Below are 13,232 nucleotides of genomic sequence, written 5' to 3' on the forward strand. Positions count from 1 at the left end.
AGGATAGAGAGTTGAGTTTCAATCCAGCCTCTGTCTTACTAGCTCTTGAGAAAGTTACTTGATCTCGCAGAGTTTCTGTTCCTCCTCTGTAAAAATGGGAGGATATTATAGCACCCCAGTGTGAGAGGACATGTAATCCACATATAATAAACACCATGCTCTTCCAAGCCTCAGTTTTCTTATCAGGATAGTTCTGATTCCATTGGACTTTTAGCTTGGAGTAAATGAGATAATACATGTGAACTGCCCTTCACCCAACCCTCATGATTTTGACCTACTAGTGACAGATCATATGGCACACAGAACAGAGCAGTGGGAGGCAAGGCTCCCGCCTAGTGACACTGAGGATAGTAGGTCCATCAGACTAACTGACATTTCATTTGGTCCTTAAAAAGCAAGAAAGAAATTTTACAAGTGGACATGGGCAACAGCATAGGCCTAAAGGCGGGGAATATACAAGACTGTGTTCAGACTGACCACCATCTGGGGTCCTTTTTGAGAAATAGTAGGAGAACGATCTAGGGATGATGGCTAAAGCCAAATTGTGGGTGGTGACTTTGAATGCAAGGAAAAAAAAAAAAAGTAGGATTTTCTCCATTAAATGGTGTGGAGTCATGGAAGGCTCTTAAGAAGGTCAAGGGTATCACCATATCGATTCTAGGTAGAAAGTTGGACATGAAGAGGCATCATATGGAGTCTACATTTTGAACAAAATCATTCTTCATTTACTTACTGAAATAGGGGAAGTAGTGACATCCTAGAGTTTCATAAATATGAGTGGGAGGAAGAGGATGGGGGATGAGTAAAGGAAAGATTATTTTGCCAAATATTGTGCCCTCAAAGCCAGCATGGAAAGGGACATTGGAGTGACTTACCCATGTGTCACAGGAAAAATTCTATATGTTGCTTTGCAGATTATTCGCCATTTGCCCCTTCTTTTCCCCAACCGGATCCATTTTCTGCCTTTCTTTGTCCTTCTCTATTCCCTGGGGGAGAGGAACACTAATTCCTATGGGCTTCCTGGCCCAGACACCACTGTTGTCTGTTTTCTGGTTGGATTTGGGAGAGAGCAGTAGGACATAGGATGGTGGGAGGAGAAAGAGAGGTCAGGTTATTCGTTTCTCTGGCGCTCTCCTGGCTCTTCCACGTTTGTGGCAGTGGTGGCCAAAAGATTCCACTCTCGTTAGGCTCCATTAACACTACTTCCTTTCTTTGCTCCTTCAGGCCGGAGGTGGAAATAGCTTCCTGACAATGCTAGTCCCCTGGATGCTGTAACCTCCCTGTGGGTTCCTGTAACCCCTCCCACGCCTCTGTAAATAGTGTTTACATTCGAGACCCTTGAACAATCTGTATTGTGTTCTGTTTCCTAGCAGGATCTTGACTGATACAGTTGCTAACCCCTGATCCATAACTTCCTCTGAAACATCACCCTGATGAACGAAATTTGAGAAGGTCTCCAGGGCCCTCTGTATCCTGCCACTGGCATTACTGTCAAGACATTCAGCTGTCAGAGGTTTTCATTTAGCACAAATTATTCCCACTCCCACTTCTTCTGGTCTTGGCATCTCAATAAATGGATTTACAACTTACCCAGTTGTTCAAACCCAAAGGAACTGTTTTTTGTTTTTGTTTTCTTAACGTTTTTTAAAATAAATTTATTTTATTATTTACTTATTTTTGGCTGCAATGGGCCTTTGTTGCTGCACGCAGGCTTTCTCTAGTTGTGGTGAGTGGGGACTACTCTTCGTTGCAGTGCACGGGCTTCTCATTGCGGTGGCTTCTCTTGTTGCGGAGTACGGGCTCTAGGCATGCAGGCTTCAGTAGTTTTAGCACACAGGCTCAGTAGTTGTGGTGCACGGGCTTAGTTGTTCTGCATGGCATGTGGGATCTTCCCAGACCAGGGCTCGAACCTGTGTCCCCTGCATTGGCGGGTGGATTCTTAACCACTGCGCCACCAGGGAAGCCCAAGGAACCATTTTTGATTATTCTAGTTCTCTCAACTTCCACTCCTTATCCGATCTATCAAAGTCCTGTCACCTCCTTCTGCAAACTATATCCTGAATCTGCTCATCTCTCCTTATCTCCACCGCTAACACTTTAGTCCAAGCCTGCATCATCTCTAATTTGGATGGTTCAATGGCCTCTTAACTGTTCTCCCTACTTCTTCCTTCCAATTCATTTTCTACCCAATAGCTACAGTGACATTTCTAGCAAGTAAATCAGATTACATCACTCCCCTGCACCCTCTAAATACTTACATTACCCTTGATGGCAAAGTCTCAGCATGAACTAAAAGTCCTTGTATCATCTACCTCTCAGATAACATCTGTTAGCCCCTTTCCTTTTTCTTACTGGGATGCAACCACCCAGGCTTTCATTTCAGCCTTAGAACACACCACACTTGTATTCTCAGGGCATTTGCACTTGCTGTTTCCTCTACCCAAATCTTCACCCACAATTTGTACATGGCTTGCTCCTTCTTTTCATCCAAATCTCCACTGAAATGTTCCCTTCCCAGGGAGTCTATCCTAGATCACCCACTATAAATTACTGCTCTTTTTCTGTTACTATCACGTCAAGTGTTTATTTTCTTTACTGTTCGGAATTTTCGTGGGGGTTATCTGAAATTTCTTCATTCCTTTATTATTTCTTTCTTGCCTCCCCCAGTTCCCCTGGAGTACAAATTCCAAGGGAACTGAAGTCTTTGTCTGTCTTATTTACCACTTATTCACCGGCAGTGCTTAGAAGACAGCCCAGTTGTAATAAATGATCCATGAGTGAGTAAATGAGCAAACATCCTATAAATTAAGAAAAAAGCAGAAAAGGAAACTCAAATGGCCAATCAACACTTGGAAGGAAAATCTAATTATTTTCAGGGAGATAAAAAAAAAAAAGCAAAGAAATGCCATTTTCATCCATCGGATGGGAGAGAAAAAAATGTCTGCCAAAACAAAGTCTTGGCAAAGTACTGAAAAAAACAGAACTTTCAAGCATTACCCTGAGAATGTCAAATGGTAGGTGCAGGTGCACAATGCATTTCAGAGACCAATTTGGCAGCATAAATTGAAAAAGTGCTTGACATTTGACTCAAGAATTCCACTTTCCAGAATTCACACCAGCTTGCATATTTGCATAAGCAGATGTTATGAGAGTGCTTATTACAATATTTTTGTATTAACAGAAAAATTAAAGCAATCTAAATGTCTACTAATGAGGGAATAAACAAAATGTGGCAGGCATATTTATATGACAAAATACTACACAGGAGCCAAAAAGGGATGACCATTTCATGTATGTGCGTAAATGTATAAATATATACCAATCAAATGTCTATATCACCAATATATAATTTAAAGTTAAAAAGGAAATATGCACCTTGACATCATGTATGTAAATAAAACACACATATATTCTATATTAGTTATTGTTCAGGGTATAAAACATGGAGTGGAAAGAAAACCACCACTGACTGTTGTTACCTTTGGGGAGGGGCTGAGGGAATGGGACTCAGGGGATTTCTAATTGAAAGGGATTATGTTTCTAATGTTTTATTTGTTTCTGAAAGCAAATACAAGCAAGTTATTAACCATTGCTAATTCTGGATAGTGGTCATATGGAAGTTTTCCTATTTTTAATGTCATATTTGATAAATTTCATTTCTAAAATTAAAAAATCAAATATAAAAATGAGGTCAATTATTTGGAGGTGGGAGCAGATGAGAAAGACCATCAGAGAGAAGCAGAGACTGAGTGAGCCACTGAATCAAGCTGGTGACTGTGCACTGTGGGGGGCTGTGGGGGATACTGCTGGTGTCCATGCCCTGGTCCCCTTTGGACCCATCGCCCTCCATTGCCAGTGTCACCTGCAAACAGCTCACAGTCATCCTCCCCTCTGGAGAACTGCCTTATCCGGTGGCAGTCCCTGAGCTGTGCTCTTATACGCTTCTTACTGCCTATGTGAACAGCTGAGATGACAGTATGACAATGGACATTTTATCTCAATATGTTATTAAGTCTTCCAGAACTTAAGATAACTTCTATGAGCTTCGTCTGAGAAAACCTAACCAAGTGAGGGTTTTTTTTGGGGGGGTGGGGAGGAAGAATTGGAGTAAAAGTAGTTCAAAATGACTAAAAATAAACCCTAAACCCAGAAAGAGGATTTCCATCTCTTGCTATATGTCCCTATATGATCTCAATTGGCTGACGTCCTTAATATGAAACAAATACACCCATTCCACAATTAGAACAATAACCATAAAAGTGTAGAATGCCAAGAACCAGGAGATGTCAATACACTAAACGGTGTGTCCATCATCCGTGGACAGAAGATCTGAAATCTGAAAGTGAGTGGGATCCCACGTGGAAGGGAAGCCAACTGCGCCCCACTAAAGAAGGTGCACCTGCCAGACACCCTCTACTACCTAGACCATGTTGCCCAGGGCACCTGTGCCCTGGTGAAGAAAAGCTGTATCCAAAGACTCCTCACCTTGCTGCTTGGGAAACCATAATAACAACCGTATGTAGAAGTCCTTGCATCCGCCCAGATTCATGATACTGATATGTGGTTTAGAGAACTAGACAGAATTGGATGGGATTCCCAGTTCCACTGTTGACTAGCCACTGTGGGCTGTGGGTAAATGATGTAACCTCTCGGGCCTTCAATTTTCTTGCAAGTAAACGTGAGGGGTATTACTAAAGATTTCATTGAAATCAGGCTTTCCATGGGTCCCTATTAGGCACATAGCAAAGGTAGAGCATTTTCCCTGAGCTAACGTGGGTTTTGGTCTGGCCTTGACAGCAACACACACTGCTCTGTCTGTCCAGGAACTACCTTCATGCGAAAAGAATGGGATGTACTGAGTGCATGGTGAGGCTGTTCTGATTGCACGGGGGACTGTGTTGAGTGCATCGGGAGCTGTGTGTACTCAGTGTTTGGGGGCCTGTGTGTATTTGCCATATGGGGGGGCAGTACTGTGTGTGTGTGGGGCTGTACCGATTGCATGGGGGGCTTTACTGAGTGCATGGTGAGGCTCTTGGAGTGCATGATGGGCTGTGTTTACTGAGTGAGACTCTGGGTACTGAATGAATGGGGGGCTGTATTGAGTGCATGGCGGCTGTACTGAGTGCATGCGGGGCTGTACTGAGTGCATGGTGAGGCTCTTGGAGTGCATGATGGGCTGTGTTTACTGAGTGAGACTCTGGGTACTGAATGAATGGGGGGCTGTATTGAGTGCATGGCGGCTGTACTGAGTGCATGCGGGGCTGTACTGAGTGCATGGTGAGGCTCTTGGAGTGCATGATGGGCTGTGTTTACTGAGTGAGACTCTGGGTACTGAATGAATGGGGGGCTGTATTGAGTGCATGGCGGCTGTACTGAGTGCATGCGGGGCTGTACTGAGTGCATGGTGAAGCTCTTCTGAGAGCATGGTGAGGCCATTATGAGTGCATGGTGGGCTGTGTGTACTGAGTGTATGGGGTGCTGTACTGAGGTCTTGTGGGGCTGTTCTGTGTGCGTGGCGGGATCTACTGAGTGCATGGGTGGCTGTACTGAGTGCCTTGTAGGATGTGTGTACAGAGTTCTTGGGGGGCTGTATTGAGTTCATGTGGTGCTGAACTGAGTGCGTGAGGTGCTGAGCTGAGTGCATGGGGGGCTGTACTGAGTGCATGGTGAGGCTGTTCTGAGTGCATGGTGGGCTGTGTGTACTGAGTGCATGGGGGCTGTACTGAGTGCATGGTGAAGCTGTTCTGATTGCATGGTGGGCTGTACTGAGTGCATGGTGAGACTGTTCTGAGTGCATTAGGTGCAGTTTGTATGAGTTAATTGGGGCTGTACTGAGTGCATGGGGGTCTTTGTATAGTGAGTTCATGGGGTGCTGTATTGAGTACATGGTGAGGCTGTTATGACTGCATTGGGGGCTGAGTGTACTGAGTGCATGGGGGGCTTTGTGTTCTGAGTGCATGGTGGCTGCACTGAGTGCATGGGGGACTGTTCTGAGTGCACGGTGTGATGTACTGAGTGAATGGTGAGGCTGTTTTGAGTGCATGGGGGGCTGTGTGTACTGAGGGGCTGTACTGAGTACATAGGGGCCTTTGTGTACTGAGTGCATGACTGGGAGTACTGAGTGCATGCAGGACTGTTCAGAGTGCATGGGCGACTGTACTGTGTGCCTGCGGGGCTGTACTGAGTGCATGGTGAGGCTCTTCTTAGTGCATGTGGGGCTGTGTGTACTGAATGCATAGGGGCCTGTACTGAGTAGAACGGGGGCTGTCCTGAGGCATAGTGAGGCTGTTCTGAGTGCATGGGGGGCTGTGTGTACTCAGTGCATGGGAGGTTGTACTTAGTGCATGGTGAGGCTGTTCTGAGTGCATGGGGGGCTGTGAGTGCTGAGTGCATGTGGGAATGTACTGATTGCATGGGGGCTGAACTGAGTGCATGGTGGGCTGTATTGGGTGCATGGGGGGTGTGTGTGCTGAGTGTTTGAGGGGCTGTACTGAGTGCATGGTGAGGCTGTGTTGAGTTCATGGGGGGCTGTGTGTCCTGAGTGCATGTGGGCTGTAATGTGTTCATAGGGGTCTGTAGTGTGTGCATGGGGATTGCAAGCACTGAGTGCATGAGGGGCTATACTGAGTTCATGGGGGCCTTTGTGTACTGAGTGCATGGCTGGAAATGCTGAGTGCATGCGGGACTGTTCAGAGTGCATGGGTGGCTGTACTGAGTGCATGGTGAGGAAATTTTGAGTGCATGGGGGACGGTATGTACTGCTTGCATTGGAGGCTGTGTGTACTGAGTGCATGGGGGATGTATTGTATGCATGGGGGGCTGTACTGAGTGCAGGGTAGGGCTGTTCTGAGTGCACAGGGGACTGTGTGTATGAGTGCATAGGGGCCTGTACTGAGTAGAACGGGGGCTGTCCTGAAGCGTAGTGAGGCTGTTCTGAGTGCATGGGGCGCTGTGTGTACTGAGGGCATGCGGCCCTGTACTGAATGCATGCAGGAATGTACTGAGTGCATGTGGGCCGAACTGAGTGCATGGAGGCTGTACTGAGTGTATGGGAGGCTCTACTGAGTGCATGGTTGGCTGTACTGAGTGCATGTGGGGCTGTACTGAGTGATTGGGGGGCTGAAGTGAGTGCATTGTGGGCTGTACTGAGGGCAAGGTCAGCCTGTTCTGAGTCCATGGGTGGCTGTGTGTACTAAGTGCATGGGGGGCTGTACTGATTGCATGGGTGGCTGTGTGTATTGTGTGCATGGGGGCCTGTACTGAGTGCATGGTGAGGCATTTCTGCACACATTGTGTGCCATGTGCACAGAGTTCATGGGCAGCTGTACTGTGTTCGGTGTGCGCTGTACTGAGTTCATAGGGGCCTGAGTGTACTGAGTGCAAGTGGGACAGCACTGAGCGTGTGGGGTGCTGTACTGAGTTCATGGGGGCCTGTACTGAGTGCATGGGTGGCTTTACTGAGAGCATGGGGGGCTCTAATGTGTGCATGGCTTGCTGTACTGAGTGCATAGGGAACTGTTTGAGTGCATTGGGGGCTATGTGTACTGAGTGCTTGGGGGGCTGTACTGAGTGTATGGTGAGACTGTTCTGAGTGTATAGTGGGCTCTACTGAGTGCATGGGTGGCTGTACTTAGTGCATTCTGAGTCTGTTCTGAGTGCATGGGGAGCTGTGTGTACTGAGTGCATGGGGGCTGTACTGAGTGCATGGGGGGCGGTGTGTCTTGAGTGCCTAAGGGGCTGTACTGAGTGTATGGGGGGCTTTGTGTACTGAGTGCATGGCTGGCCATATGATTGCATGGGGGACTGTACTGAGTGCAGGGTAGGGCTGTTCTGAGTGCACAGGGGACTGTGTGTACTGAGTGCATAGGGGCTGTACCTTGTGCATGGGGGGCTGTGTTTACTTAGTGCATTGGGGGCTGTACTGAGTGCATGGTGAGGCTCTTCTGAGTGCATGGGGGCTCTGTGTACTGAGTGCATCTGTGCCTATACTGAGTGCATGGGGGGCTTTGTGTTCTGAGTGCATGGCTGGCTATACTGAGTGCATGGGGGACTGTTGGAGTGCATTGGGGGCTTTGTGTTCTGAGTGCATTGTTGCCTGTACTTAGTGCATGGTGGGCTGTTCTGAGTGCATGCGGGCTGTAATGAGTGCATGGTGAGGCTGTTCTGAGTTCATGAGTGTCTGTGTGTACTGAGTGCATGAGGGGCTGTACTGAGTGCATGGGGGTCTTTTTGTACTGAGTGCATGACTGGATGTACTCAGTGCATGGGGGGCTGTTCTGGGTGCATGGGGAGCTGTATGTAGTGAATGCATGCGGTCCTGTACTGAGTGCACGGGGGGCTGTACTAAGTGCATGGTGAGGCTGTTTTGAGTGCATGGGGGACTGTGTGTACTGAGTGCATTGGAGGCTGTGTTTTCTGAGTGCATGGGGGATGTACTGTGTGCTTGTACTGTGTGTGCATGGGGGGCTGTACTTAGTGCATGGTTAGGCTTTTCTGAATTCATGGGGGGCTGTACTGAGTGCATGGGTGGCTGTACAGGGTGCATGGTGAGGCTGTTCTTAGTGCATGTGGGTTGTGCTTCCTGAATGCCTAGGGGCCTGTACAGCGTAGATCGTGGGCTGTCCTGAGTGCATGGTGAGGCTGTTCTGACTACATGGGGTGCTGTGTGTACTGAGTGCATGGTGGGCTGTACTGAGTGCATGGTGGGCTGTACTGAGTGTATGGGGGGCTGTACTGAGTGCATGGGGAGCTGTACTGAGTGCATGGGGGACTGTACTCCTCAGCAGAGAGCCCCTTTCTTCCAGTTTATAATATTCTATCTTTGCACATGCTGCAACAGCCTTCACCACCCTGGAAGTGCAGCATCACTAAAATCTGACGCTGTATTGAGGTTACAGGTTTGTTTTTGTGATACCCTGCCCAAAACTTTTATTTGTTAAAAAAAATTTTTTTATATGTATGTATGTAACCATTTGAGAGCTTGTAGTTTCTTTTGTCCTCTGTCTATATATAAAGTAGCACAATCACTATAGCTTATATCACTAGCAGAGGTCAGAAATAATGTCTTGGAAAGAAATTCAATTCCCTTTGCTTACTCAGCCCAACCAGAACAGCTGTACTTTTGCCTGATATAACATATTTGATGGCAAACAAACTGGTAGATGTTATCTCATGTAATTTCATGATGTTGTTTCATTAGTGGATCAAATAGACCTTTACTGTTTCTCTCCCAGTTTCTCACCCACATCCTTACCCCCAAATTTATTCTTTTTCTTCCTCTTTACTACATTGCTGGAAATATTTTGGCATTTTAACTTCCAATAGCGCTGCATGTTTGAACATACATATTTGCTTTTTTCCCTCTGTAAATTCTATTAGCACAGCAGTAATTTAACTAGCAATTTAAAAAATAAGACCTACTAATATAAAGACTGAAGTGGCAACTATACCACCAGACGTTGGAAGATGGAAAATGGATGGATGGAAGGACCCTGACTTCTCAAACAAAAGAAATTTAAATTACAAGCCTGAAGTAGGGAAAGAGAAGATGCAATCCAGTTAATACCCCATAGACCTCCAACAGATTCAGGAATTGGTAGTGTAGGGTTTTCCTGGAGTGGGAGTGAAGATGGCACCAAGACAGTTTGGTTGGAAGTCTCTCAAGGAGGTTTGATTACAAGATCCTACTGTCACTCCATGTATCTGGGCAATTGCCCTTTTGCAGCCTGGTAAAATGCAAATATAGTCATGGGAGAGGGTAATTGAGAGGTCTCTGGACTGGAGGGGTCTAGGCACAGCTGAGAGTAGAGTAGATATCACAGTGAAAAGAGCAAGGTTCAGGCTCGCACCTGGCATTTGCAGAGCCCAAAGCAAGAGTGCCCAGGGGGACCATGGCTCCTGGCCTACCCTCACCTCTCTTCTCACTCTATTTCCCTGCCTTACTAGCAGGGCCCTGAAATGAGAGTGTGTGGAGACTCAGTCCTCTGTTGAAGCTCTGTTAAACTCCTTGGCCATCCCTTGGTTTCAGGGGGCCCATACACTGTGGGTGAAATTATTCACCCTAAAAAGGACAGAATGAGAGAAGAGACCCACATGGTTCCTGGAAGCAGGATTGAGGTCATGTGGACAAGAATTCTGAAGCATAGTCTAGAAATGATGGACAGGTCCCCTTGACCTTGGGGAAGGACACTCCAAAGAATGGCCAGAATAGGATCCTTTAAAGAATGTTGCCCAGGCTAAAGTGGTCGACTGTCCCGTACTGATTTTAACACACAGAATCCTGCATTACAGGAAATACCACAGTCCTGAGCAAAGCATGATTACTGGTTACCCTTCCAGGCTTAAGAGTGAGACTATATTTGCATACTTAACTCTGAGACCCCCAGCCCTCTCTTCCCAGTTAGTTCCCAGAGTGTGGGTAGCAAGACCTGTCTTTCAGCCAGGAAATTAAAAGTTTTTCTCTGGGGAAACTGACCTGTCCAAGAAGAAAGAGCTAAAGACTCTGACATTAAGGATTCCAGAGAGCTCCCTTAGATGCCTCTACAGTAAAGCCCAGAGTTGACAAAGCCCACCCACTGGCTCCAACGCATCCAATCAGCGTTTCAGGGTCCTAGGTGTAAATATAAGCAGACAGCCTAGGATCACTAGACAGTGGGGATACATTTAGCATGAAAGATTAAGGCCAAAATAAACAAGGGGGGAAAAAACTACTTAGAAGGAAACATTATGCAAGGAGAAGAAATTTAAAAAGCATCTACATTAATATCTTCATAATCCTAAAGGAAGATATTGCATTCTTGAATAAAAGAACAGAATATTATAGAAAGGAATGTTCAGATAATAAAAAGAGCTCTTAGAAATTGAAACATGAGAACAGACACAAAAACTCCATGGAAGTCATGGAAAATAAAGTTGAGAATATCACACAAAAGGAAGAATAAAATGGCAGAGATGGAAAGTAAGAGAAAAAAAGAAAAGGAAAGGTAGAGTACCAGTCCAGGAGGTCTAAAAGACCAAAAAAAAGAAAAAAGAAGTTGGAATTTCAGACAGAGATATCAGAGAAAGAGAGGAGGAAATCATAATTCAAGAAACCCCCCAGAATAAAGGGATATAAATTTCCAGATTGAAAGAAACCAACAAGGGCTAAACACAGTGGATGAGAATACTACTATGCCAAGACACTGGAGAAATGTAAAATGCATGGGGACAAAGAGAAGATTCGACAAGAGAAAAAAATAATCACAATTAAAGAATAAAAGTTGATAATGGTCTTGAACTTCTCATGGCCAACACTAGACAGCTATAGATAACACTAGATGCTGTAGACAACACAGAATTGCCTTCATAATTTCAAAGGAAATTTATTTTCAAATAAAATTCTATACCTTAGCAACCTGTCACTTAATGTGAGGTTAGAATATTTTCAGACAGTCAAGGTGTCCAAAATTTTGCGTCAGGAACATTTTGGAGGATGTGCACGGCCAAAGAAATAAAGAAACCAACAAAAAAAAAAAGATAGAGGGTTTAAAAACAGAGAACCCAACTTAACGAAGAGATAAAGAGAATCATCAGAAGGATGTTGATTTGCCAGGCACAAGGCAACTCTCCTGATGAAAGCATGATGCAGGGTTTTGGGAAAAACTTATTTGAAAAGATGAAATTATTGGATAATGACATATCTGAATAATTAAAAGGAGAGATAAATAAATTGGAGAATTTGAGGTTGCATTACTAAAAAAATACAGAGAGAATTAAAGAAACAAATGAAACAGATGATTATTAATTACAAACAAAACAATAAGTTCACAAGACATGGAAAGTAATTAAAGTATATTACAGGGAGGATCTGCAGAGAGCATTCCTATAATAATAATTGCATATTGTACTAATCCAAATTGGGATATAAACATCCTAAGAGGATGGGAAGAGGGGGAAAATTGTCTTTGTTGGGGGATAAGGGAACAGGAAGATTCAGGAGAGATCATGCACGATCCATCACTTTCCCTAATAGGAAAACAACAGACAACACCCAAGACTGAAAATTAAAAAGAAGGCAATATTAGCATGGAATTTTGAGCAATGTGGATGTCTAAACAAAAAGAATAGATGTAAAAGGATGCAAATATTTGCCTGTTGGAAGAAGACAGTGACTGCAGGGATGTAGGGAATTGCTGTTTCAAACATTGGAAAACTGTCTCATATTTTACTCTTTAAAATATGTACATGTATAACTTCATGAAATTACCCCCTCCAAAAAAGAACAAATTAGGGAATTTCTAAGTTGTAAACTAGTTTCCCTTTTATTCCATATTTTCTTTCTATTTAAAGATTTTTTATACAACCAATTTAATATGCTTTATTTAAATGGATTCAATGGTATTGACAAAAATAGCTGACAGAAAACCATAGTGGTACTATTTTAGCTTTACATTATGTGTAGTTTATTAAATTGAAAGGAGTCCAATAATGTGGATTTAACTTTTCATTAGGGAAAGTATGACTTTTTTTAAATGAAGTGTGATGTTTACTTTAATTACCTTTGAGTTCTTGAGCTGAATAAAGTTAAAATTTTGCAAATTTGTAATTATAGAAAAGGCACAAGCCTCTTAGATAGCCTCATCCACAAGAGGGCAGACAGCAGAAGCAAGAAGAACTATAGTCCTGCAGCCTGTGGAATGAAAACCAATTCACAGAAAGAGACAAGGTGAAAAGGCAGAGAGCTATGTATGAGATGAAGGAACAAGATAAAACCCCAGAAAAACAACTAAATGAAGTGGAGATAGGCAACCTTCCAGAAAAATAATTCAGAATAATGATAGTGAAGCTGACCCAGGACCTTGGAAAAACGATGGAGACAAAGATCAAGAAGATGCAAGAAATGTTTAACAAAGACCTAGAAGAATTAAAGAACAAACACCTAGAAGAATTAGAGAGAAAACAGAGATGAACAATACAATAACTGAAATGAAAAACACACTAGAAGGAATCAATAGCAGAATAGCTGAGGCAGAAGAACAGATAAGTGACTTGGAAGACAGAATGGTGGAATTCACTGCTGCAGAACACATTAAAGAAAAAAGAATGAAAATAAATGAAGACAGCCTAAGAGACTTCTGGGACAACGTTAAATGCACCAACATTCGCATTATAGAGGTCCCAGAAGGAGAAGAGAGAGAGAAAGGACCTGAGAATATATTTGAAGAGATTATAGATGAAAACTTCCCTAACATGTG

The sequence above is a fragment of the Neophocaena asiaeorientalis genome, unplaced genomic scaffold (genome assembly GCF_003031525.2).
Source record: "Neophocaena asiaeorientalis asiaeorientalis breed wild unplaced genomic scaffold, Neophocaena_asiaeorientalis_V1.1 scaffold64, whole genome shotgun sequence".
Taxonomy (NCBI): domain Eukaryota; kingdom Metazoa; phylum Chordata; class Mammalia; order Artiodactyla; family Phocoenidae; genus Neophocaena; species Neophocaena asiaeorientalis.